Source organism: Pseudopipra pipra, chromosome 3, assembly GCF_036250125.1.
Source record: "Pseudopipra pipra isolate bDixPip1 chromosome 3, bDixPip1.hap1, whole genome shotgun sequence".
NCBI classification, from domain to species: Eukaryota; Metazoa; Chordata; class Aves; order Passeriformes; family Pipridae; genus Pseudopipra; species Pseudopipra pipra.
The window spans coordinates 25,343,927-25,370,648 of NC_087551.1; positions in this window are offsets into that span (position 1 = coordinate 25,343,927).

The following is a 26,722-nucleotide window of genomic DNA, read 5'->3' on the forward strand; positions in this document are numbered from 1 at the left end:
GATAACATCTGCATCCCAGTGCTGGAAGCCATTGGTTGAGATGAAGGATTGAAATAATTTTCCCCAGCGACATAGATCTACTGGGTTGACTCGGCTTCTTTCTTTTGCTTTATGAAATGTTTCCTTATCTCCAGAAATACCTTTTTAGCAGGAGAAAATAAATAGATGTGTTCCAGGCCTGCCCATTGGGCCTTTCAATTCATCTCATTTTGAACATGTATCAACAGAATGATTCTCTGTTTTGGCCTCTTTCCCAGTGCAATGGCTTTCATGGTGCTGCCAGATGCTTTTGCTGGTAGATCTCTGCTACAAAGCTTTTACCTTATCTAATTCTTCTTAAATTTAGGGTTGCTCTTTTTTCTTTTCCTTTTTTTCCCACTTTTTACTTCTTTTTCTTTTTCATTTTTCTTTCTCTTTCTTTTACCTTTTTCCTTTTTTTTTTTTTTATTTTCATGTGAGTGCTTCTGTTTCATACTATTGCTGTCTCCAGCAATCAGGATAAGCAGTGATCTCAGATATTTATAATTTAAGACGTCCCAAGCAGATATCAAGTGTGTTAAGAGTATTTTCAGAGTTCATTTGTGATCACCATATCTTTTGAGTTGGTTTGTGTTTAGTTATGGAAAGCTTTAACTGATTCTGCATATAACTCAGTATTTGAAATGCCACAGTGTTCTTCCCTGATTGATTTTGCTATTAGTTCATCACATGTGGTCAACAGATTAAATATCATTATTTCTATGAAATTATCATAAAATGTTTACTCTTCAGTTTAAAGGTCAAGGAAAAAAACTATTAGCTCAAGATCTGTCAAGTTGCTCTCCTCAGTTGCCCTTTAAACTACTACAGTTATTCATTTTTCCTCCTGTTTACTGAACAATTTCTGTACATGTTCATTTTTACAGCCTAATTAGCTTTCTGCCATGAATAAAAGATGTTTTCCAAAACACTGGAGTAGGCAATGGATTTATAAAGTGGTAAAAAATGAATAAAACATATAAGGGAATTTAGTAAGGGAATGGCTGGCTCAGGCTGATATTGAAGGGACACCTTAGTTGGAAAAGTGGAAGAGAAAGAACCATTTGTTTAATGTTTTTAATTTATTGGAAAGTTATTTAATTATAAATGTTTCTCCAGACAATTGTTGATTCTCTGCTGGCAGAGCACTGTTGATGGTTTTGTCTGTTTTGTGTCTAAAACAAAAGTAGAAGATTTAGCTGATTCTAAAACTAGGAAAGAGCAGTATCATCTCCGGACTTATGTTTTTTAACAGGCCACACTATTTCCACAGGCCATAGTACTTAAATGTTCCAAGGATAGTATATGGTTTCCTGTAAATCTGCAAACTGAACAGAGGTCATTTTGCACCTGAACTTTTCCAGGCATGTCAACAGATTGCTGCAGTTTCCTTAAGAAAAAAGAAAAAGCAGAGCAGCTGAAAATAATTAATATTGAACTTGACACATCAAAAATGTAATTTGTCACTTGTGATTAAAGCATTTATCTTTAGTTCTATTTTTATATTCATCATGGGTCTCCCTTAGCTATCATTAGGCTCCACATGGTTGGAGTTAGTGTGACCTTTGATCCATCACCATAGACAAAGGGATCTGTTGCTGCTAAATTGGAGCCCAAGCTAGTCAGCAACAGTATAGATCAACAAATGTAAGCTTGGTTAATAATGACCAGCTTAGCTATTCCATTTAATTTTTAAGTCTATGTGGTTAATGTAGATGCTGATCTGCAAAAGAAAGATTAGATTAATAATAAAATTTAACATTCACATTGTGGTAATTCAATCTGATGTGAAAAGTAAAGATGGTGGAAGTGATCTATATTTCTAGTATACTCATACACTATTCAATTGAGAAAACAGAGAGTGATAGTTTTACAGACTTTCTGCTGTTTTTCTCATTTCTCTGAAGCCTTTCAGAGGTTTTCTGACTGCCACAGTCAAAGGTTTCTTATTTTCTAAGTGCAAGGAACTGAAATGTTTGACACATCACTGTCCTACCCCATCATTGTCCTGCCACCATATTACCCTCTTGCTTATCGTCGTAAACCCATTCTGTCATATTGTATACAAAGTGAAGCAATGCTTAAAATATGATAAATTAATCTTTTAATTGTCAGCAGTGTTGTTGTTTTTTTTTTTAACATGGGCATGCGTAGCTGAAAGCCAGCAATATTTTTACGGGTAACTACAAGTGATGGCTTTTCAGAAGAAAACCATTATTTAATTTACTGTACGGTCACATAGAAAGACTCACATTGCAGTAGTAAGTCACATTGCCTATTTATTAAACTAATTTCAGTATCTCAGTTAAACCCAGATTATGTGTTCTGTGGTGCATTTTATTGTGGACATGATGTGAAACTCTAGTTCCTGATCCTGTGTGCTTATTGAATGTGTCCTATCACTTTCCACAATAATAAAATCCTAAGCCAAGCCATAGCTTGATCTCTGGCAGGTAAAGCTCCCTTGGGAATAGAGTGAAGACTATTAGATTTGTAGTCCTATTATTAAGTATTTTTGTGGTAACAACACCATTATTCTAAGGTCATTAACACACTTCCTCTTTTCCTGCAAATGGTTGTGGTTAAAGTCATTATTTTAGGCATCTACATTTAGTTTATCAACATCTAATCATAAATAGCTTGCAGTTTCTGGAAGCTGAAACAATAGTTATCAGCAGGTTATTATCCAGAAGACCAGTTTTCCCTGCCTCACACTGGCTTCAGCAAACACCTCCATGCATGAAGCGCTATTTACTGTGGCAGTGCTGAGGACTAAAACTCTGAATCTGAGTATTTAAGTACTGAAAGCACTGAAACACTGTTGTGCTTCCTTGATGTGTAAGCACAATGTAAGCACAATGTACGCATAGTGCTGTTTTTTTCAGCAGTTACCCCTGCATTGTCACTAGGTTGCCCTTTGCTATATGTGCCTCTCTCACTGAGTTATCAGCAAGGATCTAAGGACATTAGGCTGTGTCGTCCTGTCCTTTGGCTCCAACAGTTGTGAAATATTTTACTCTTGTATTAAGTTAATTTTTGTCGATAGTAAATAGATGTCCAAATTTTCAGAGACAAATTGGAAACTCACATCAGATTTCCTCATTGACGTGCCTCCAATTCTTCTCATTTAAAAGGGAGACATATAGCACAGATACAGGAAAAAGAGAAAAATATTTCTTTTCTATGGCCTTTAGGTTTCTCATTTGTTTGTTTTATGACTTCCTGAACCTGTGTTTGTGTGGCAGCACCTTTTCCCTTCATTTATGTATTAGTTTCTTTGGGAACATTGTTCTGAGCAAAGTACATAAGTCAGTATTTCTATCACCGTTTTCTGTATCAAGCCAAATAACTTGGTATGACTTGGTAAGGTCCAGTTTAATCTCCAGACATCCCAGAGAAGACCAGTGAGAATTTAGAGTGAGAATACAGGTTTCTGACACATCATAATACTGTAGCAGCATTTTAAACCATTATTAGTAATTTTGACCAAAATCCTATAGGATTTTTGTCATCCAGTTCAATAGACCAGGCTCTTTCTGACTTATTTTTTATTTCTCTAATTTATTTTAATTTTATTTTAGGTGTGGTAGAGCTCTCTTTTCGTAACTTGGTCCCACAGCCCTCACAAAATCATAGCATTTCTTTAGTAATGGTCCTGCACTTTCTTGCATGCACAAGTGCTGTTGGAGTGTTTTAGCCATTTCTGGATAATACCATGCCATATAAGAGTAATGGAACAATATTACAACATGAGAAAGTTTCTCTTTCTGTGATGAAAAGGCTGTCCATCTGGACAGAGAATGATCTTAAGACTTCAATATCAGACCCTAATCCCATCCTACTTCTTTCCCATGCTGCTGCTGTCCTGATTTCCATTTGTGGTTATTATACTTTTTTAATGAAAAAATCAGTAGTGTAAATAACTATTTGACAAAATGTAATTGCTCACCACTGAGGTATTTAAGTTTTTATTAATGAGATTTCTAAAATTAAATGATTTTATAAATAACTTTTCCTCTGTGCACTCCCCTATCCTTCTCTAAAAAACTTAAAAAAAAGTAAAAGTAAAAGACTTCTTTTCATGCTTGTCTCTACTGTATTTTGGATAACGATGTTTTGCCCTTGTGGACCCAAGGTGATAGTGTTTCTATGCTCTAATGTGTAGTAGTGCCACTAAACCCAGATAGCCCTCCGTTTCACCATTTGTTTCATATATAAAAGTTATACATGTTATATGCTATAAAAGTTAAGGAAACTTCCATTTCATTTTTTATCACTGTATGCTTTAAGTTTATTGAGTGTTATAAATAAATATAATTTTTTAATTATTCTTTTAAAATTTTTTTAGGTGTTTTACTCATCTTGTTCCCTGCTTCAATGCTGACACCAGGGAGACAATTGGAGAATTAAGGTACTATTTGATATTTTATTACTCTCTAGAAGATGATGTACTCTAAATTTTCATTATTTTATACTTAGCAAATAAGGACTAAGCGAGTTATTAAGGAGAAAAAGATTGAAGTAAAAAGAGAATGGACATAGGATATAATTCCTATCCTTTTCAGTTTTACCAATGTTAGGCCTTATACAAAATATCTGATACTTTTTCAACTGTTGAATTTTGGTTGCAAAAAATGTTATTCAGAGAACCATATGATGAACCGTAAAGCCAGCTAAACAATTTCTTTTACAATTTTCATCATATTCTTATTATTCAGGTACAATAAGAAGTCAAAATAAACCTAGAAGTTTCCATTCAAAAAACACCTCTTGTCTCTTCTCCTCCCACCTGGCCCTCAGTGGTAACAATTGTCCTTGGGAAGAAAAATTGTCATGTTTGCTAAACAATAAAGTATGCAGTTGTCTCTCATAACCAGCACAGTTTGTTTGAAGTCACATACGATTGCACTTCACAGATGTAAATGTGCTTAGCACTTACTCAGTTTTGGAAGTGTCATTCCAGTTTCATACCAGTAAAACTGTTCATTGCCTGCTGTTGATTTTTAAAACGGGCATGTTTCAGTTCAATTTGTTTTGTTCTCACTGCAAAGCGAATGTCTCCATTTTGCTGCCTTTACTCCTGAGAAGGGCGTTAACATGCTGCTTTGGCAACTGGTGTCACCAGCAAAATACAACCTCTGTTTTTGCAGTGAAATTGCCAAAGTTATAAAAAATCAAACAGGCATGTCAGTCTGGAAATAGTTAAATAGGCCATTTACTGGAATACTTCATCATAGGGGCAAAAATAACCAAAAATAACCATTTTCCAAGAAAGTCAGTGGTAGCCTTGCTGCCACCGCTTTCCCTGCAGCAGGGCTGAGTGCCTGTGCTGGAAACGGTGGCTGGAGCTGGTGACCCGGGGGTGCTGGCTGAAGTACATCTGTGCTGCACTTGGGAGATCATCTCTCTCTGTGACTGGGCCTTTTAGGCACTGTTTAAAATGTGCTGAGTTGTGTCATGTTCCTCCTCTGAGCCCTCAGCTAACAAGGGTGCTCCTCAGCACCCTCTCACCTCAGGTAGCTGTGCCACTGACCTTAACCAGCTTTGTGCACATCTAAAGGCTGGTTCTGACTTTCCGGTCCTGAATCCAACTTTCAGCACTCTTACTGACTATAGTGAGGAGAGAAGGAAAATTTGAAGTGTACTGGGAGGCCTTAGACATTTGTGCTGCATCTTACAAAAAAAAATAAAAGTAATGATTGTGAGTGCAGCTTATCATGCTCTTTCCAGAACAGGCTGAATGGAGCTCATGAATGAAAAAACATACTAAAACATCGCCTTTCCCCCTCTCCTGACGTCCCCAGCCCACTCTTCCCCCCACCCCCCATTTCCTTCATTCCTGCTTTGATTTTATTCTATTCGAGGTTCTTTGGATTACAAATAGTTTTGTTTGTTTTCTTAACCAAATTACAGAACAAAACTCTAACTATACATTTTGTACAGAAGGCAATCAAGAGACTAAATGTTTTTCTCTTGCTAGCTGCGTAGTTATGTCTTGTCTGGCAAAAGAGCAGTTGCAATGCGTATTTGTGTAGGAGGTTAAATCTGGTGTCAGGGGTTTGCAATGACAGATACAGTATGTTCCTATGGCAGTGACAGTGCCATTAAGAAGAGAAAGATTTTTGCTATAAAGCTCTCCATAGGTTAGGGGATGCCTTTAAAACTTCCTCAAAACACCAAGTACTAACATTTTCTATTAGAAGTGGCCGAAATCCCCTCAGGAAAACAGTAACAATTAGTCCCAAACACTGTTTATTATGAAGGGATTAAAAATGTTTAACTTACTCCCATATAAACTAGCTCCAGTCAGGACACTTTGGAGTCAAAATGTACTGACTCATAAGGCCAAATACTCCAATAGCATAAGTCACAGTAAGAGCAGGGGTTGCTCAGACTTCTGTGTTCTTGTTATGGGGCCTTCACAGTTTCACAGAAGCTTTTTGATTAAGATGGACCCTGATTTCTCTCAATGAAAAAGTATCCTTTCTCACTCTTACATTTGTTCTTGTTTGTAAATGGAGGATAAAAAAAAGAGAAAAAGGAAATTAACACCTCCAAGTGCTTTTCATGTGAAAATAAAACATATTGCTGCTTGTAGGCATCCCTATTGCAGCAAGTTCTGACCCAAATGAACTGTGCTGGCAATACATAAGAGTATCCAATGCTCTTCCAAGTTGGGAATTGTAAATCTGTCTTTTTTTATAGGCCCTTTTTATATGAAAATCTCTCCTCTGTATGAATGGTTGTTGAAGCTGAGGCTGCTTCCAGAGTTCCCAGGTGTCAGTGAAGTAGCTGTTGTAGGGCTGGGTCCACAACAGCGAATGTGCTGTGCACAGAAAACTTTGTCTTGTCAGCTTGTAGGGTAAATGCATCCTAAACTTCCCGGAGAAAGCGTGGGGAAAATGAAGAGACTGAATAAAATTCGTAGGAACTAAATAAACAACTGTATAAATTGGCATTACAAAAGTTGATGAATGTGTCTGCCTTTATGTTTCTTCTTTTTAGAACTTTAGTACCTACTTCTGGGCTGCACATACACTTATATCAGATGGGGTGCATCACATGAAACTGATATATACACACTTTCCTCCTCTTTAAGGTCCATTTTATTGATGTTGTTGCTTATAATCTTGAGAGAACATGGTCCAGATAAATTTTTTTTGTTGCCTTAAACCAAATTGTCCAGTGTCTAGGAATGTGGAATATTTGAGAATAAATATGGGGGAAAAAATCAGGAATAACTGGGCTCCATCCTTGGCCAAGTTCTCTTCAACATCTTTATTAACAACTTGGACTCAGGACTCAAAGGAATACTAAGTAAGTTTACTGACAACAGTAAATTGGGAGGAGCTGTCAACTCCCTCAAAGGAAGGGAGGCTCTGTAGAGAGACCTTGACAGATCAGAAAGATGGGCAATCATCAACTGTAGAAAGTTTAACAAGGGCAAGTGCCAGATCCTGCGCCTGGGATGGGGCAACCCTGGTTTGTGCGTACAGAGTAGGGAATGAGATGCTGGAAAGCAGTGCCGTGGAAAGGCACTTGGGGGTCCTGGTTGATGGCAAGTTGAATATGAGTCAGCAGTGCCCTGGCAGCCAGGAGGGCCAACCCTGTCCTGGGGGACATCAGGCAAAGCATCACCAGCCAGTCAAGGGAGGGGATTGTCCTGCCCTGCTCTGCACTGGGGCAGCCTCACCTTGAATATTGTGTGCAGGTTTGGGCACTGCAATTTAAGGAAGATATTAAGCTCTTAGAGATTGTCCAAAGGAGGGCAATGAAGATGGTGAAGGGCCTTGAGGGGAAGCTGTATAAGGAGTGGCAGAGGTCACTTGGTCTGTTCAGCCTGGAGAAGAGGAAACTGAGAGGAGACCTTCATGGTCTTCAGCATCTTCACAAGGGAAGAGGAGGGAAGGCACTATCACTTCTCTGTGATTGAGCCCTGGAATCTAATACTAAGCTAAGGAAGCATTTATGTGGGCACATTTTCTATGCTTTTTGTATTGAAAATCTGTAGTCAGAACACGTTACTCTTTTCTGCTAAGTGAATAGTGTTTAAAAAAATACTGATAAACTGAAAAAACAAAGAAGAAAGACTAAGCTTTTTTTAGTTCAATTTCAGTTTTTGTTAACCTCTTCAGAGGACAAGACAGTGGTAAAGTTAGGCATGGCAACTATAATTGTAAGACATATTTTATTTAGCTTTAGCTCAAATTGATCTTCCTCAAAAAAGAAAATTTATATACCAAGACTTGATAAAGACATGAAGCAAGTGACATTAATTATATTCAGTCTTTAAATTGTTTTCCATATCTTCAGGAATAAGATCTTCCTGGGTGAGTGACAGGCTGACTGATTTAGAATAACAAGGTAACAAGATAAAATTTCTGTTTTTACAAAATTTCTGGATATTTCCAATTGGAAATATTCCAAAATCTCTGAAAGTAAACATAAATGATCCAGAGAGTTCCTCACCTTATTTTCTCAGGATTGTCTGGTACAAATTATGATGGTGTGCTGATTTAGGGGTGTTTTGTCTTGGCAGTAAGTCATTTGTTCCCATTAATTTTCTTAATTAATGATCTTACAAATGAAACTCTTTTCTAAAATGATATTGAGAATGGTTAGTGAAATTCAGTTATATTTCTTTTGCCTTTTACCAATGGGAAAAATCTGCTTAACATTTGTACAGACTAAGAGTTCCTTCTGGTTAGTCAAAGTGTTTGGCTTGTTTTTACCATGTGTCTATCAATATTTTTAAATTATGCTACCATGTCACGTTATTGAATACTCCCTCTTGAGCTTTTGCTTAAGTTAAAGTACATTTTAGTGTACTTTTGTTTTTCGCTGTCCTTCATTCTTTCCAAACCTATGGAAAATAGAAGTTTTCATGGGCAATAACTATACTTCACTGCAATTAAGTTCTCATTAAATTATTTATTTTTGTTCACACTTCAAGACACTGGCCTTTCCAGTCAAAAGGAGTGCGTTTATGGCTTCTGCAGTCTGTGATATGCAACCAAACAAGGAATTACATACCACTCTTATTTACTGCAATAAAAACCAATATACTCTGACATAGTTACTTTCTCAGTTAAAAAGTTAAAACTTTGTGTTTTCTTAAGAAAACACAAAAATATTTCAGAAATCATGGCATTATAGCATTAATTGTTTTTCTTGGATAGTTAGTTACAAATAAGTAGCTTGGAAATCCATAGCTGAAGTTTTGCTTCCTGGTGTTTCTTAATTTCTATGCTATTTGCTCCCGGTTTTACACCCAGGAAAAACAATTATAACTTAAGTGCACCAACCTGCTGAGCTACTGAGCCCTTTTGCCTTTGCTTCCCTGAACAAAAGACTATAAAGCACAAAAAAGTGGTTTAAAGAATTTTTGTCATTAAATTGTCATTTTGAACTCTTATAAGCACAGAAAACTTTACCATATCTCAAATAATAATTTAAAAAAGCACATAATTTTATTTTTCTGTGGGATTTTCCTTCATAAAAAGACAGGATCAGAAAGATACAAACTTTTACATGACATTTGTTCTAAGAACAAATTTTTACATGACATTTGTTTTAGGAACAATCCGTAAAAAGTCTTAAGAAGCTTCTTGAAACTGGTACAAAATTTTGTTTTAATCACCTAAATAAGATTATAGTGAGTCAAACACTCTTGATGTTTCAGAAAAATGTGCTGATCAGTGAACCTATCAAGAAAGGGTTTACCTAAATGCTATTCTCTGAAGATGATAGTAGTAAAAAACTCCTTTGTAGGATGGCTATTTAAAAAAAGTTATGACACTCCATATATAATGATAATGAACTGTTAGAAAACCTCATGTTCACCAGGAAGTTTGGATAAGCAGTAAGTTAGCTGTTCATGTCATGTTACCTGTTTTCAGGAATATACAAAAAGAGTTGATGTTTGGTTTGTAATTGTTTCTATAAAATGTATGCTGCTGTATTTGCATTATAATTTTAGAACCATACTCCTCCTGTTCCTGAGCAGTGTTGAAATGCACATGAGGCAGAAGAGTGCCTGTGAGCTACCCTACAGACTGGATCTGAATTCTGACCCTGCCACCTGGGTCAGGTAATTGTGTAACCACTGTCAGTTTTTTATTGAACAGAGTAGGAGAAATATTGATGTAGGGCTATCTAAATATATGAACATATCCTTGTGGAGTAGAAAACCTAATTAAAAAAATTGAGTTCTTAAAGATTCTGGGCACAGGATGGGGGGCATTCAAAAAGTGGAAACAAGTCTCTTAGGGTGTGGACTAAGTATCAATAGTGCTATTAGAAAAACATCTTTTTAGAAAATCATCGAGTGACTTGTAAAAATATAGAGAGGAAATACAGGGAGATAATTTTTCTGTTCTTGCTGTGGAATGAAGGGCAGGATTTCTCAAAGTATGTCTTGACAGCACTTGGAAGGTTTTCATTCTTTTATTTGTTGTTATGTCCATTCTATTTGTTCTTATAAAATATGAGGATAATCTGTTTATGTCTTTATTCCAGTTCCAGTTATATTTCCATACTATCTGTTCTAGGGAGAGGTATGACTTCCTTTTTAGAATTGTGAAGAATAGAATAAAGAATAGCAATGGTGCTTTAATCTCTCTTTACATTTTAGGGACAAGTTTTAAAGGAGGACATACTATGAAAGGCAGATAAGAAACACAGTTTTCTTCCAGTGGGGAGGGATTTGCAAATTTAGTCTCTAGACCCACTGTGAGTGAGTGCAAATCTCTACTACTTGAACATATTGAGACCAGGTGTCAGTCTGATCCTTCCTCTCTTATGGGTCATACGAATTTCTCTTTGCTATTTGAACTTGCACAATGGATGTCATCAAACTATTACTCCTCATTATTTCAGAGACCAGTCATTAAATAGACTGAAAAATATCAGATTTGTAGCTTGCCCCACAACACAGCCAAGTGGTAGCATTGCTGTCATACAACACTGGAAAAATTTATGTGTCTGTTCTCAGAGATAACAATAAATAGCAACATCTTTGCAGTGGCATGTGCTCTACCTGATGTGGAGTTTCTGGTTTCCTCTTTAAAGACAGCAACATGGTCTTCAGGTACTTAAGAAGGGGTTGTGTTAGGCATGGGGTGAGTTTTAGAGGTATCAGTATAATAGGAACAAAGTCTTGGACATAACATACATTTTTTGGGGTTCTTTTAGATGCAGGTGAAATAGCAAGCCTCTCTGACCATGTGTTTTTCCCTGGAATATTACACAAGTATTTTATTAAAACACTGTGGGAAATATTTTTTTCTGCTGTGCTAGAGGAAAGTTCCAAGACTTTCCTTTTCCATCCCACTTCAGGACCTTGGTCAGGATTTAACATTTGTGGTTTTGCTAAAACTTCCCTTATTAGACCTTCTGTATAGTAATGTAACAGTATTAGATTAACATAGACCACAGCTAGGAGGAATCATTATCCTTATGCAGGGTAACATAAAAAGGTACACTAGGACCAGGTAAAGATATTTATCTCACTGTTTAGTTCCTAGATAACTACAGTTTCATGATGAATTTTGACATGCCTAATTTCACAGGAACGAGAGATTTAAAACAAAATAACAATGAAATTTAAATACAAGGCAGAAATCAACACAGGGCATCATGCAGCATGTAAATAAACCCTCTCAGTTTTTTTCAGTATTACCTTCCTTCTCCCTAGCTCTCCCCCTTGGATATCTAAAGCTGATAAAGGCAAGGAACACATGAACAATATTCTCTGTATTCCTGTCTGGAATAGGCTGTTCCATAACTGATAGCATTTTCTCACTTTCCTAGAATACTTTTAAAAAATAGAGGGATGTGTCTTTCTGAACAGCAGATAAATTAAAAAAAGGAAATATACTTTACCTTGAAAGAAAGATTCATATCATAAGAACAAATCTTTGGCCACTTTAGTACATTTATTATAAACTTTTGATAATTTTGCTTAGTATTTTAAACCTCTGACTTTCAAAACATTTTTGTTACTAAAATTCATTAACCTAGTGTCATTAAACTCTTGCTTTTGGACAATATGTTCTTGACATTCTGCTGAAGGAAAAACTTACAGTAGAGCTTTCCTGCTAAGTTTGGGAGGGTGTTCCTCGTTAACCCTCATCAAGAAGTGTTATGAATGTTGTGAAGTAACTTTATGTTTGTGAAGAGGAGTTTGCTATTGCTAATCATCCTCCCTCTGGGTTTTTGTTCTGTTTAAAAATGACAGTAAATAGATTTTTCTATCAAAAGTACATATCAATCCTTTGTTCTTTATAACAAATCATTTCATGGACTTATATTTAATTTATATTTGAAAATAACCACCAAAATGGCTCACAATTTCCGAGGCCTGAAAGTGTTTATAAATTTTGAAATTGCTTACAGTTGTATCTTACGACTATTAAAAATTGCAGAAGTCTTATTGAATGGAAATACCTTATCAGCTCAGAGAGTCTAACAGCTGAAGATACTTAGTTAACTATTTTTTAGTCCATAGTTTTCCTTTAGAGTCTTAAACAACTGACTATTTACCAAGGACACCTATTGCTTTCTTCTATCAGTCACTTGGGAGCAGTCAGTACCATTGAATGGTACAGGCTGTAACAAGTCAAGGTGCAGATATGTGCTGTAGATTTGTTTTAAGGTCAGGTTCAGTGACAACCAACATTGTGAGATTCTGTCCACAGAAGAATATCTTCTGGTCCTGAAGAAGGTTTTGTTGTCTTTTTCTTTTTGTCCCTGTTTTGGAAAACTGCAAATAATAATAATTCGAGATTTTTGCTATAGAGAATGGCAAAATTTTGCGACTTGGGCATAAATATCTTAGGCACAGGCTGTTGTAGAATTTCAACTATTTAAACAATAAGGAAAAAAAATTAACCCTCTCTTTGGTTTTTGATTCCTGCAGAAAGCAAACCTCCAGGGATTGAACTTGATATCTGTGAATGTCATGCATTTAATTACATTGTTCTCTTTTGCTGCTTTTTTTTTGGAGGATTCAGTATCCTAAAGTAGGAAAGCAGAGGTTGTATATTGTATCAGCAACCAATAACTGAATTACCAGGCATAACAGAAAGCACCAGGCATGGCAGATATGTGTGGACCTTATTTCAGAGTCTCTCATCACAGTAAAGCTTGTTTCAAAATTCCCATTCCTTTTGAAAGAGCATTACTTTTTCTTGTCTTCTATGATAATTATCTTCTCTTTTAAGTATACTGAGACAGAAAGCTTCGAAGTGAGACAAGAACTGTGAGAAGCAAGTAAATTCCAGATAACAGCTGGACCTCATTTACATAAGAAATAAAATATCGTGAAGAAACAGATTGAAAAGATAATGTGCTACCTAGCCAGAGATGAAGTGCTTGAAGATTATGTCATATATATACATCTATTTTAAGCAAGCTAACCTTATCCCTGTCCAATGCTAATTTATTCTGATATTGCATTTAGATTTTGTGAAACAAACTTGTTTCTCACAAGTGTTATGTGTTCAAGAGATTCAGTAGAGTTGTTTCAGTATCTATGGAAAAAATTATGTTTTTTTACCTCAACCGTGGCAGGCATAACATGTTCTATACTCCCAGTAGACTCAGCACCTTGCAGTATCAATGATTGATACAAGCCTTTGTATCTTGGCATAACTTTTTGCTAAATGTGACTATCCAGTCGTACACTGTGTGCTTTGACCACAGGGACTAAGTATTGGCCAGTTGAAAATTTCAGCTTTAAAACTGTGTGGTTTCCAATGCTTCAGGTAAAAGATAATTTCAACAACATATAAACAGAGAGCTCCCTACTGTTCCATAGTTAGAGTGCATCTTATTTTGTCTGTGAGCTGGTCCAGAATAGGCCATATGGACACACAAAAAAAAAAAAATCTACATTCACAGTCCAGCATTTTTCTTTTTAGAAGACTACATTTTACCATTTCTGTATGTCATATCCAGTAACTGAATTTCTTACTTGTAATCAAAGCAATTGAATTGTACTAGAGAAAGAAGCATTCTCATGTTCTCCTTCTTGGATTTATAATTTCAAAATTATGGCAATATTTTTCTAATAGAAACATTAACTTATTCTAAAGTGGTCCAATAAAGAAAGAATATTTAATTATTTCCCTAGATCTTCCCCTTCTAGAATAAAAACTTCTTAAAAAGTTAAGATTTGTAAAATGTGAAATAGCTGTAGCTGGTAGTTGGTAACTAGCATTTAAATTCCCCCTGTGCAATACTGCCTTCATGTCATCTAGAGGATCTTCAAGTATAAGCAGTGTAGATCAAATAGCTTTCTGGACTTTATTTGCTTTAATAACAGCTTACACTAACTGTCACTGGAGGAATTAAAAAATTCATGATGATCTATTCACTGGACTGTTAATAACACTAAAGTCTTTAAAATGTTCCTGTATATTTGGAATTCATATGTAGAGCTCCTAGGAGCATTTGCTTAGAGCCATTCATGCTTCTTCTCTGCAGAGTGTGCACAGAAACTGCTTGAGACAAACTTTTGCTTGTTTTGAAGCTGCCTCTGTTCCCAAATAAATATTTATACTGGCAGTTACCCCATTTGTTTACCAGCCATTCACAGATTGGACTGCATTTGAAGGATTAATTGCCTTACATAAAGATTCTGTTTATTCTTTGACAGCAGGTTTCTGCATTGCTCCCCTAGATGGCATTTCTAAAAACAATTCCAGATGGAAACATGCAAGATATTTCTGTGTTCCCCAACAGCTTTAAAAATAGATGCCACTGCATGATTAACAGTGATCTCTATGTGCACCTCTGAGCTGACCTGAGCTATAAACACTTTATAAATAAAGTATGTTGAAACAGTAGATACAATTCCCCCCCATCCCTTTTCTTACCAGCTTGCTTTCCTTGCCTTTTCTTTTTCTTTTTTTTTTTTTTTTAGCTCAGAGACATTAAAAAAAAATAATGCTTATGTAGCATCAGAGGATTTTTAGATAAGAATATCTTACAAGGCTCCCTAGTGGTTTTGGGTTTCTTTCATGTTTACAAGAAAGTTGTAATCAGAAGACATTCATTAATCAATCTTCAGTTGACAAACTGCAAATCTCAGTGTAATGTACCTGAAGATTTTACTCTGTTGTTTAAGGTAAAACATCCTCTTAGATACAGAAGCACAGCTTGTTCAAACCCGCAGAAGCTGGAACATGGAAATAAAAGCTTTCTTATGGTGTGGAACAATAGAGAACCACTGCAGCCATTATGGAAGCCCGCAGGCTACAGGAGATGAGGAATCCTACTCCTATTCCTCTCCCATGTATCTGTACTACTAGATACAAAACATAAGAAGTCAGCCCTCTGCAGCTTATCTCGTGGTTAGATTGAGCAAAATCATTTTGATTTTAAGCAGGCTGTAAAATCTCTGGCATTCTCAAGCAAAGGGATCATCTGTTATAATATCATCACTTGTTAATGATTTCCTTAAATTTTCTGTTAAAAATAAGGTAATCTGAGGGTCAGCATTGGCATCTATGCTCATAGCTTGTGCCTATAAGGAATTCTTTAAGATGGATATCCTATCAAGGTAAAACCATCAACCTTGGGGTTTTTGTTCTTTAAATGCTAGATAAACTTTGATGTTTGTCCTAAATAGTTACTCAACAGAAGTGACTGTTACTTATCAAAATGTTTCATGTCTCTTAGATACCACAGTAGTGCTCTAGACAGCTTTTAATGGACAGTGTCATAAAATGTGGAATATTTTCACAGTGAAAGAAAACATTCAAAATTACAATATTGCCTAATAGGGCTGTAAGCTGCTGGCAGTGTTCAACTTCTCTGATGGATTAAAGGAAATCTGAAAGGGCGTATGTTATAACATGAACCAAACTCCTCTTTGCTTTAGCAGCCATGTAGTTAATAAAGTTAGAGATGTGTGAATGCTTTTCAACTGACCCAAGCTGAGAAAAACTGAGTTAAAACTCATAGTGTGGCCGTCAGACAGCTTTCAATTATGACATTTTATGAAAAAGTGTTGTAAAATACAACCTGTATCTTTCAATGAAGTTGAATGAAAGAGAAGCAGATTAATGGCTCATGAGAAGAATATGAGCATGTTTGGATTGCTTTTATAGTAATAATATTGCAGTCAACCTAAGGAAACTAGGGGGAGACTCATTCTTCCAGCAAAGCTTTTCAGCTCTAGGGATCTTTTGCTGCATGACAGCAGACATAGGGAAGACTTAAGCTATCTTCATTTAAACATACCTCTAGAGTCTGATGGGAGTAGGAGGGATCAGAGATCTACATGTCCATCTTCATGGTCCATTTCTGAGATAAAGGAAACATATATTTCCTAAGAAGTAAGAGAGAATTGCTTAATAAAATAGCAAGAGGGGAAAGGAATATGTTAGGTGTTGTTGGAATTTTTCATGAGATTTGCTTTCTTGGCTGTCTTTGTGTTCATCAATGGTGACAGAAAACTTTTGGGAAATGTCAACATTCAGTTATGAATCATTCTGTTACTTTGCTGTGAGAGCTGCTTTGTTCCAAATAAACAACCACTAGTTTTTCACACGGTCCTGAAAGTTTTTCTACCGATAACTTTCTAAAGTTTTCAAAGTAATTTGATTATATACTCTAAATCTTTTCCTAAAATAAAATATCTAGTATAGTTACTAAGTATATATAACTCAGTAAGGTTGTGGTGGGTTTTGATTTTGCTTTGGTTTTGCTTGGGGGGTGGGGGGTTGGGGTCAATGGGGTGTCCAGAAAGAGTTCCTGATGTCCTAACTCTGTACAAAGTTTAATGAAAGCTCGGCCTTTGAGCGTTGATCACTTTTCACTTTTATAAATATTCTTATTTGCAAATGAAAATTTCCATCATTATGGAGATGGTATAATTTGTCCATTGAAGTTTTGTTATTTTTTTTGTCTGAACAGTTTCTTCATTTTGAATATGAAGTGCTTGTCACAAAACTAGGAAGTTTTCACAGTCCCAGACATCACAAAGATTTAAGAGGTGATGTTAATTTTGTAAACTTCCACTGCTTTATGTATACCTTGTCTTGCCCCATGCCCTGCCATAAAAGAAAGATACATGCAGTGTTACTTCCAAAGGAAGAAATATTTTTCCCTTATCTTTCCAAGCCTGTAAAAGTAACCCCAGAGATATTTTAAAGAAGATTATAGTACATCCCACTGCAGACTTACGACGCAGTTAACAGATGGCATGCTATCTGTTACAGTGAAATTGGCTGTATGTGCTATACCACGTGAGCTTCATGCAAGTGGATCGCTTTCATGGACAGAGTAGGTAGTAATGGCTAGCTCCGTGTCTATACACTCAGATCACTGGAATAAATTACTAAAGGTGTAAGAGAAAGAAGCAAAAGCACATCTGGTGTTTTTTCACTATGACAAATATTAGAGATTAAGAGGTAAAAATGAAAGCAGCATATACAGACTTCCTTTGCATCCTCAATATGTTAAAAAAGCTGAGGGTGATGAAATTTTATTTGTTTTTCAGTACTCAAAGCGGAAAATGGGGAGGATGATAAATTCTGTTAGTCCATTGTCACTAACTGCTAATGATGGTGGTTTAAAAAAGGGTATTAATCAGATACTGACTTTAAGGTAGAAAGAGCAGAGGTCAACGAGTAGCACCTCCTAAATAAACCTTTTTGAGTAAGTTACTGCATAGTATCCAGGAAGTTTAATTTAAGAATTTCAATGTTGCTCAATGTGATTCACCCCCCAACCTGAGCTATAACATGCCAGGAATGATAGAATGGATTTTGAGATCACCAAAAAACAAAACCACAACAAACAAACAAACAAAAAAAAACAAAACCAAAAAAACCCACCAAACCAAACCAAAAAGGAATTAAGGAGATCTAAAATAATGGAATTAACTGGATCTTTAATAGGCACTGACTCACTGACTTCTATTCTCAGGCAGTTCTAAGAAGGGTTTAAGGGTTAATTTGGTCTAGCTATCAGAATAGTCAGAAAGACAGTTCCTGCTTTCTTGTCAATACAACTTGAAATTTCATCTATCATTTGTACTCTTGGCTGTTTATCAACATTGTGAAAGTACCACTCACATCCTCCTCCCCCTCCTGAGCCAGCATTCCTGATACGCTCTTTATAGCCCAAATGCCTTGACTGAATCCCAGGCAATCTGAAACCAACTGAAAAACGTACATTCATTGCAGGGGGATTTGGATCAGGCCCAGCAACAAGAACATTGCAAATTAGGAATGATGTGGAAAAGTGGGTGTCATGGCAGAAATATGTGCGTGGGTGCTTGTGTAAAACCTGTACACAATATGCTTGTGCTGTGCTTTTCCAACTATTATTTCTTTTTAGCTGTTTATTTTAAAAGAATGCAATTAAAACTTTTAATATTGATTTGATTCATATATTCATTAAAAAAGTAAACAGAGAGCATCTGTATAAAGATGTTTTTCTCTTATTCTCCAAAAGCAGACAGAATTGAAGGCAGGGACTAATTTGACTGAAGTGCTCTTGAGAAACCCACAGGAATATCTTACTTTTGAGAGAACAAATAAAGTGCAGAACTGAGCTCGTATCATTTGAGAAGGATTCATGCTGAATTGTTCAGAGCATGGCGTATGCAATTAGTGCACACTGGCTGAGTGACTATTTACACAATAAATCAAGACTTGACCAAACAAATCTCTCATCATGTCGCCAATATACTTTGGCTGTGCTTTTCAAGATTCATCCTAAACTCCCCCTCCCCATGCCTCCTGTTTTCTTTTTTTTCTGCAAGGACTTCCAAATGCCTCCATGTGTGCTGACAGCACCAGGCATTCATTACCAGGAGACTCACTGTCGAGACAATGAAACTATGCAACACAGGATGGCGTTGTCACTATCCTCTTCAGAGTCTGCCTTCAATATGGGAAAAGTTCTCTAAAACAGCTTCTTCCATGGCTTCTCTCATGTCATTGTGACCTTTTGTTTTTGTGCAACTGGAGCTTCATTAGTTTGTTGCTGCATGCACAATTTCCAACGGCTGCTTTGAAGACATGTTAATTATAGTAATAATTTCCAACTCATTTACTAGTCACTGCCTATTTTCTTGCAAGGCAAAAGTGGAATAAGATCTTGCCCAAACCACTCCTCAGTGAACAGCCTTAAGTCAAATCTCTATCTGGAAGTTTTTTTCTCCAGTAAATTTTGCCAGAAGCCATCATTTTTCCAAGGTCTGTGCAAGTAACTGCATAATGAAAACACTAATGCTCTAGACCATTTCATACATTAGTAATAGGGTAAGTATTTACCCATCAGAGGAAGAAAAAAATCTATTAGATAGAACACTTCATTTACTGAAAGCTAAATAAGCTGTTATTCTGTGCAAGTTTGCAGTTACAGTGCTTTTCCTTTAAGCTTGTGAACAAGCCTTTGGGCTGCACTGCTTATTTGATCATCATAACCATCAGTAGCTTCACTGTAGAAACTCCAACAAGAACTCCCTGTTTTGAGGCTTGGTTCTGCAAGGAACTGAGTACCACCTGGAAAGTATTTTATGTCTGGCTAAGGCAGTTTGAACTGACCTAGGCCTTTGGCCAGGATTTATCAGGGGAAATATAGGTATCTTTTCAAAAGGAGCCAAAGATGGTAGTCATGTGTGAACATAATTGGTAAATGCACACTGCTGTCCATTTGCACATGCAAATGTGCTGACATAAATACAGATTGACGTGTGTATTCATAATTTTATGGACTCAGTCTTGGTGCCTGCTTGAATTTAGCCCTCAGACTTATTAGTTTCTCTGATTGAATCATGTGTTTTGACTAGATGCAACCAGAAGATCTGAGTTCTGGTTCAGTTTTGGTGTTTTAATTCATGAAGCATGCTCCTTGAAGCTTGATTGGAGCCTACTCAGTTGAGCAATGCACAAAGAAGAAATCCCCTTCTCCTAGCTGATCTATGGGAAAGTAATTATATGTCACCCACCATTCCCTTCTGCTCTTGTACGAGACTGTAAATGAAAAGTCTGTTTATGTATTTCCTGTAGCCATCCTTTTTGCCTATGATTGGTGTTTTAAGCTAAGAACAGCTGAACTTCAGCATTAGCTGCTGGTCTGCAGTGATTTGCTTGAAAAGGCATACCAGCCATTGAGTAATTTTGCTAGTATTTTGTGTTCGCTTTGTTTCCCACACTTGTTTGAATGAGAGCAGTCATGTTAATGGGACAGTACCAAGTTACTTGTACAGTGTAACTGTACAGCTTCACTGCCAAAGATGACCACAATGGGAGTGCTTCTAATGATGGCAAGCCTGTTGCTGGGAGCTGGGGAGATTCCCCCTTCAGCTTAGATGATCCAACAGTGCTTTTGCGTTGGGTGCTTGGGTAATTCCAGTTCAAGAAAGGTCATCATGATTAATAGAGCAAGTATTCTGAACATTGGTGGAGGGAGAGGGGCCATGGCTTTGGAGTGTCTCCAGCAGGAACCCACTGTAGCCATGACTTTGACACTGTGCAGGCCCTGCACTTAGTAGAGTACAACATTTATTTAGGCACTCTCTCAAACGAAAGGGAAATGCTCAGTGAGGCAGATCGTATATTACACATTTCAGTGACAGCTCATTCGTCACAGATCTGGTAACTGAGCAAATGGTACAGCTTTCTTTAGAAATGGAGGTTATTTTAGTCATTTAAAAATAATATTTTTTCACTAATGAATTCCCATAAATGAATCCCCAACAGTTTAAAGTCTGATTCCTTGAATGAATGCAATTTTTTTAAATTAAAATCACAACTCATATTAAATAAAGGAATCTCTAACTCATCCTAATTCAACTGTGCCAGAAGTTTTTCAAACACTGTAATCTTTTTGAGATTTAGAAGCTTCTACTTTTTGGTTGTGAGAAATTTGCAAATGGCTTTAGAGTGACAGTTGCTGAAAGCCAGTATTGAATTCTGTCTAGAATTTTAGGAGAGGCTTATAACCATTTTTTGGTTTTGAGTGGTGGGTTATTGTTTGTGAGCAGAGGGACAAACATACATAGGAGGACTGAGGAGCTGATCCTGCCACTCTATTCAGCCCTCGTGGTGCCACATCTGGAGTGCTGTGCCCAGCTCTGGGCTCCTCAATACGAGAGACATGGAGCTCCTGGAGCGTGTCCAGCAGAGGGCAACAAAGATGGTTAAGGGACTCTCTTACAAGGAAGGGCTGAGGGACCTGCTCAGCTGCTCAGCCCTGAGAAGAGATGACTCAGACAGGACTTCATCAATGTCTATAAGTATCTGAAGGGAGAGTTCCAGGAGGATGGAGCCAGGCTCTTCTTGGTGGTGCCAAGCAATAGAGCAACAGGCAATGGGCAGAAACTGATGCACAGGAAATACCACCTGACTATAAGGAAGAACTTTACTATGTGAGTGACCAGGCACTGGAATAGGTTGCCCAGAGATGTTTCAGAGTCTCCCTCACTGGAGATACTCAAGAACCATCTCGACCCTATCCTGTGTAATATGTTCTAGGATGACCCTGCTTGAGCAGGGATGTTGGACCAGATGACCCACTGTGATCCTTTCCAACCTTACCCACTCTGTGATTCTGTGAAAGACAAGTTTTAAAAGAATAATTTCTTGTCTCAAGTAAAAATTATTGTGAATTTTCTGATTTTATAAAATGTATAAATTTTTATAAAATTATTAATTTTACTGTAGCAAATTTCTTGTCATTTCAGGTACAGTTTTATGTTCAGGGTTTTTTTTCTGTGTGACTGTCTGCTCATTTTTGGGACCTAAAAACTGGAGAGAAGCCAGATATTCCTTTTCTCTATCTCTGAAAGTGAGTTGACATTAGCACAAAGCGTGCGATGGCACAGCTGAGACACAGTGGGTGCTTTCAGGGAACTGCAGTTCACAGTCACCCAGACCCAACTTCTGTGCATTGAACCAGTGATATTTTCTCAGACACAGAACAAAGTGACACGTTTGCATCTGGGGGCAGATCAGTGCAGTGATTGTGGAAGAACATCATTTGTGGGAGCGGACGTTGTGTTTGTGCATGGTTGGCCAGCACCCACCATCTCTGGGACTGTGGGGCTGCACAGGAGAACAAATAGAGATGCGCTACCTAGTTTCTGTCAGACCAGTTCTAAAAACCTGCTATTTCAGAATTTAATCTCATGTATATATGAATGGGAGAGGGGAGGGTGGTGGTGACAGTGTCCTTTATCTAGCATAACTACATGAGAATACGTTTGTGGATCTGATCAAAGGCGTGTCTATGAATGCACTCCTTTCTTTGTTGTCAGGAAATAGTTTTCAGTGTTTTCTCTGGTGGTAATTCATGCATGTTAAATCACATCAAGACTGTGTAGTCATTTGGATTCTCAAGGCAGTGTGTTGTCAATTGCTTTAGAATGTTGTCCCTTGGGAACCCCAAATGGGGTGCTTGTTGCCTCATTTCTCCAAAGAACAGAGATGCAGTCATTGACTGCAGTCATTGAATATTAAATGCATCTTTTGTTTTTTTGGTTTTTTTTTCTGTGTAAAACAGACGTGCTATATTTTCGCTCCATATAGAGTTTTTCATTGCTGTCTTGGAAAACAGCAGTCTGTGTAGATGATAAAAATGTGTGTAATCATATAAATAAGTTCCCACCTGTAGTAAAATTCTGGCCCAGCTGTGCCAAGCTGTGCAATTTGACAAGGGGCTGATTTCAGTTTGCTACATAGCTAAAAAAAGAAGCCAGGTGAAACAACTGAATGCTGACATTTGAGTAGGAGTAATAAATCAGACTGGTGGGTGGGGGAAAGGAATGTTCCTGTCATCAGAAGAAGCCTGCTTTTTTCCATGTGAAAATGAAATGGATTTGCAAAGGCTGGCTTATTCACACTCCATATCATTACATATTTAAAAAATGACAAAACAAATACAAAAATATAATTACAGCCTTTTAGATAAGTTCAGTAGTTTACCAGTGTCACTAGTGTCAAACTCATTAGGAGTACAACTTGGAAATATTTAATACAATAATTGTCTTTTTTTCTCTGTTCTGGTAATCACTTTTATTCCTGTCACTGTTCTCCTTTAGTATCTATGTTTGTCAGTAAGAGCTTCCACTGAGAACTGAGTTGATCAGGAGTCTCAAAACTAATTGTTAACTGGGAGATATCCCTAGGCCAACATTAATTTCATCCATGTTTGTTTCTGGCATGAGAGGAAGCACGATATGCATGGTGAGATCTTGTCTCTGCAGGAGACCCACACAGGTTGAGGCAAGGGAGTAGTAAGGGGTAAAAAGCTGTAATAACTTTGAAACGAGTAGCATACACAAGCTCTTCATAGCAGCTAATAAGTGAATTAACTTTGTGGAATCCAACTGATGTGTTGCTTTTGGAAGATTTTGTTAATCAGGTTTCTGTTTGTGTCGCAACCTACTGTTTACCAGTGAGGTCTTTGTTCAGTTCTTTATTACTGGGCTAGGGATTACTCCTGTAAACCCGTAATGATTCTCTAGTTTGTCCTTGGGGAAGTAACTCTGTCACAGTCAGAAAAAACTTCTTTTTCCGCATAGATAAAGTCTTTGTTAGACCAATGTAGTGCATACAGATAATACCTCTTGAGATTTTCCTCTCACAATTCCTCCCTCATGCACTAGGAACTACAGTTAGGGATGAACATTTTTTATCATCTGTTATAGTAAGTGCCAACTTAAAATTGTAGGCTCTTACACTGAATATCCGAACAAAACTTATAGGAGTGAATAAGAAGTTCTCTTTCAAGAGGCAATCACAGAAAAAAATAATTATAGCAATAATAAAAAATACTTTCTAATGCATAGCAGAATGTGAACTCAGATATGGACTTGCTTGACACCGATAGCCTGACTGAATTTTTCTTCATGTTTCAAGTGATAGGTTGCTGAAATATTTCCTCTGTGTATTGAGTTTACCAAACAAAATTGTAATTTTGGCACTCTTACCCACAGGTAAGTTATCCAAATGACATGCAATGTATTTCATTTCTGAACTGGGTTTGTATAGCTTTGTATATGAGTAATGAACCATCTTAATATATGCTGAGGAAAAATGACTGTGAAATTCATTTATTAGTGTTATTTGTTGGATTCACAGGAGTACTCCTGTGCTAGCTGACCCAGTGCAGTTCAGCTGCTGGCTCACAAGAGGATTTTTAGCTCACTGCTTTTCTCATGAAAGAATTGTTGCCATTGAATCTGTATGATAGAAGATAACAAAGCTGGAAATATACCTGCAACTTTGCTTGTGACATTTCAAGGACTGATATGAAGCATGGTGATATTAAGTCATGGTTATTTTTGCACAAAGATGAATGTATGAAAGACTTCAGTGCATGGATGGACTATATATATATATATAAGAAAACTTGTGGAAGAGTCAAGTAACAAATGTGTCTGAAGATTACTTCAAAATATAGCTGAATGCCAGTAGCTAGAATTGCAGTCTGATGTTACATCCACCTGGTGCTCCAAAGGACTCCCAAAATTAAAATTTAGGCTGTTTCCCTTCATGTTTCAGTGGTGTGTGTGCACTGCAGTTTATAGACTGATAAAAGTATATTATGTGATTTTTAAAATGAATTTTAATGAGTTATGTGGATCTTATGTGGATTAGAATACTTGTTATGATTACAGAAATGAGAGAAACATAAAGGGAAAATGTATGTTCTACAGAAGGCCGACAATCTGCTCTCCCATAAATAATATGTGAGTATTAGCAAAATGTACAGTATAATAACACTTCTCTGATAAGTAATAGATGAGATGCTGTAGTGTTGCAACTGTAGTGAAAGCAGTTTCAATGGCATTCATTGTTTGACATTAATGAATGTAGATCCTCTGAGTTGGACTGCTTTATCAGATTTTCATCTAAGAGAAGGCAGAGAAGATCTGTTCACAGGACTCCCCACACCTATTCCAGGTCCTTGTTCTGAACCTGGTCGAGATCTGATAGAGATCTGGAATTTGTTAATGTGCACAGAAAGTCATAAAAAATATGGTAATTAATGTATTCTGTTCCATAAACATATTTTTCTCTGAGCAATTAAAAGAATCTCATTGTAATGTACTTTCTTTGAATTCTATTGAGAGAGCCCTGTAATTTGGTAGTGTCTAAGTTAACTTAATATACAGGTGGCACGTGTAGAAATAAAGACATTAAAGTTGCCTAATATTTATAATAGCCTATCTTCACTTGCTTATAATATTGCCAAATGTTAGTAATTTCAGTTAATATTTTCTGTGTGGGATATCTTCTTCAACCTAAATTGTTCTGGAAAATGTTCAGCAAGAATGGTGCAGACGTTGCAAAGAAAGCATCAGGAGGGGCCAGTTTACCTAGGTTTAAAGATATGTAGATAATGTATTGAAAAAATCTAGTAACTCCATACTTTAAGGGTGTGAGGAAGTCAGAATTTGGTAGTCATTAATGTCCTCTGTCATTCTGTGAGAAAGACAAGGAGTTTTGTTTAAATTTAAGATTCTTAAAATTTCACATTTGTATGTATCCTATTGAGATTTAACAGAATTTGGCAGCTTCATTTTCTGAAGGATCTCTTCCCATTGAACACATCCTGACCCCTATATTTTTCCAATCTGCTGACCAGACTGACCATGTTCTAGTCCAGGGCTCTAAGAGGCAACCAGGATTTTTCACTCCTTTTTCTTCTTCCATAGCTGCTCAAATAAGCCATAATGCAAAAGGATAGATTTTGTTCTTAATGGAAAAGAGTGTTATATCCCAGTTAATGACCCATTTCATGTTACCATTTGTATAGCAGATATTATTATCTTGTGTCCTAATTTGACTAGGCATATTTATTAACATAGTTGCTGCATATGGATCTGAATTCCAACCTGGATTACACTTGTTTACTCCTGAAAATTCCATATAAAACCTGCCTGTACATATAGTTTTTTCACACAGTTATTTCCATGAGTAAATATGTGTTGCTTAATGGTATTTTGAGTCATTGCAGCCCTTGAACAACCATGTTCAAGGTGTGTGACTGAAGTTTGTGGTAATTGTACCATCTGGTAGTCTGAATTCATAGGGAAGAGCATGCCTGGAGCAATGAAAGATAAATCTTCTCTCTGAGGTTTAAATAATTTATATAGAGCAGTCTGGCAGTAATACATACTTTCTACTCCAAGTCTACTCCAAGTCCCATCTAAGCCTGGGAACTCGGAACATGCTTTACTGATTAGCTACTACTGATTTCTGTGTTTTTTCTAACCCCCATTTAAGTTTTAATTTTAATTGAGGGAGAAAGAGTGAAGAGTTGCATAGCAAGGAAGCTTTTTCCTGACATGCACGTGAGGATAAGGGGCAAATAGAAAACCACAGATATTCTAAAGACACAAATTCATGATCCTATTTTCTACAGATACTCTGCAGTACGCTGTTCAGAAAGCTTCATGTAGCAGCTCTCCTCATCACAATGTTGGTTCCATCATGGCAACAGACTTCCTTGAAAAAGTGTTAAGCAGAGTCTAAATTTCAGCTGAATACACAACTCTAACAAAAGAGAAAAAAAATCCATTTGTTTTCTTTCTTAATGGCCAGCCATTAGTGATTCTGAAAATAGAATGCATTTTGAAAGTAGTTTAAGAGCTACTTTCATTAATCTTTATTATTTATTCTTTGACTCGGATGACAGATCTGAGCTACTTTATAGTTGAAGGTGTGGCTGATGG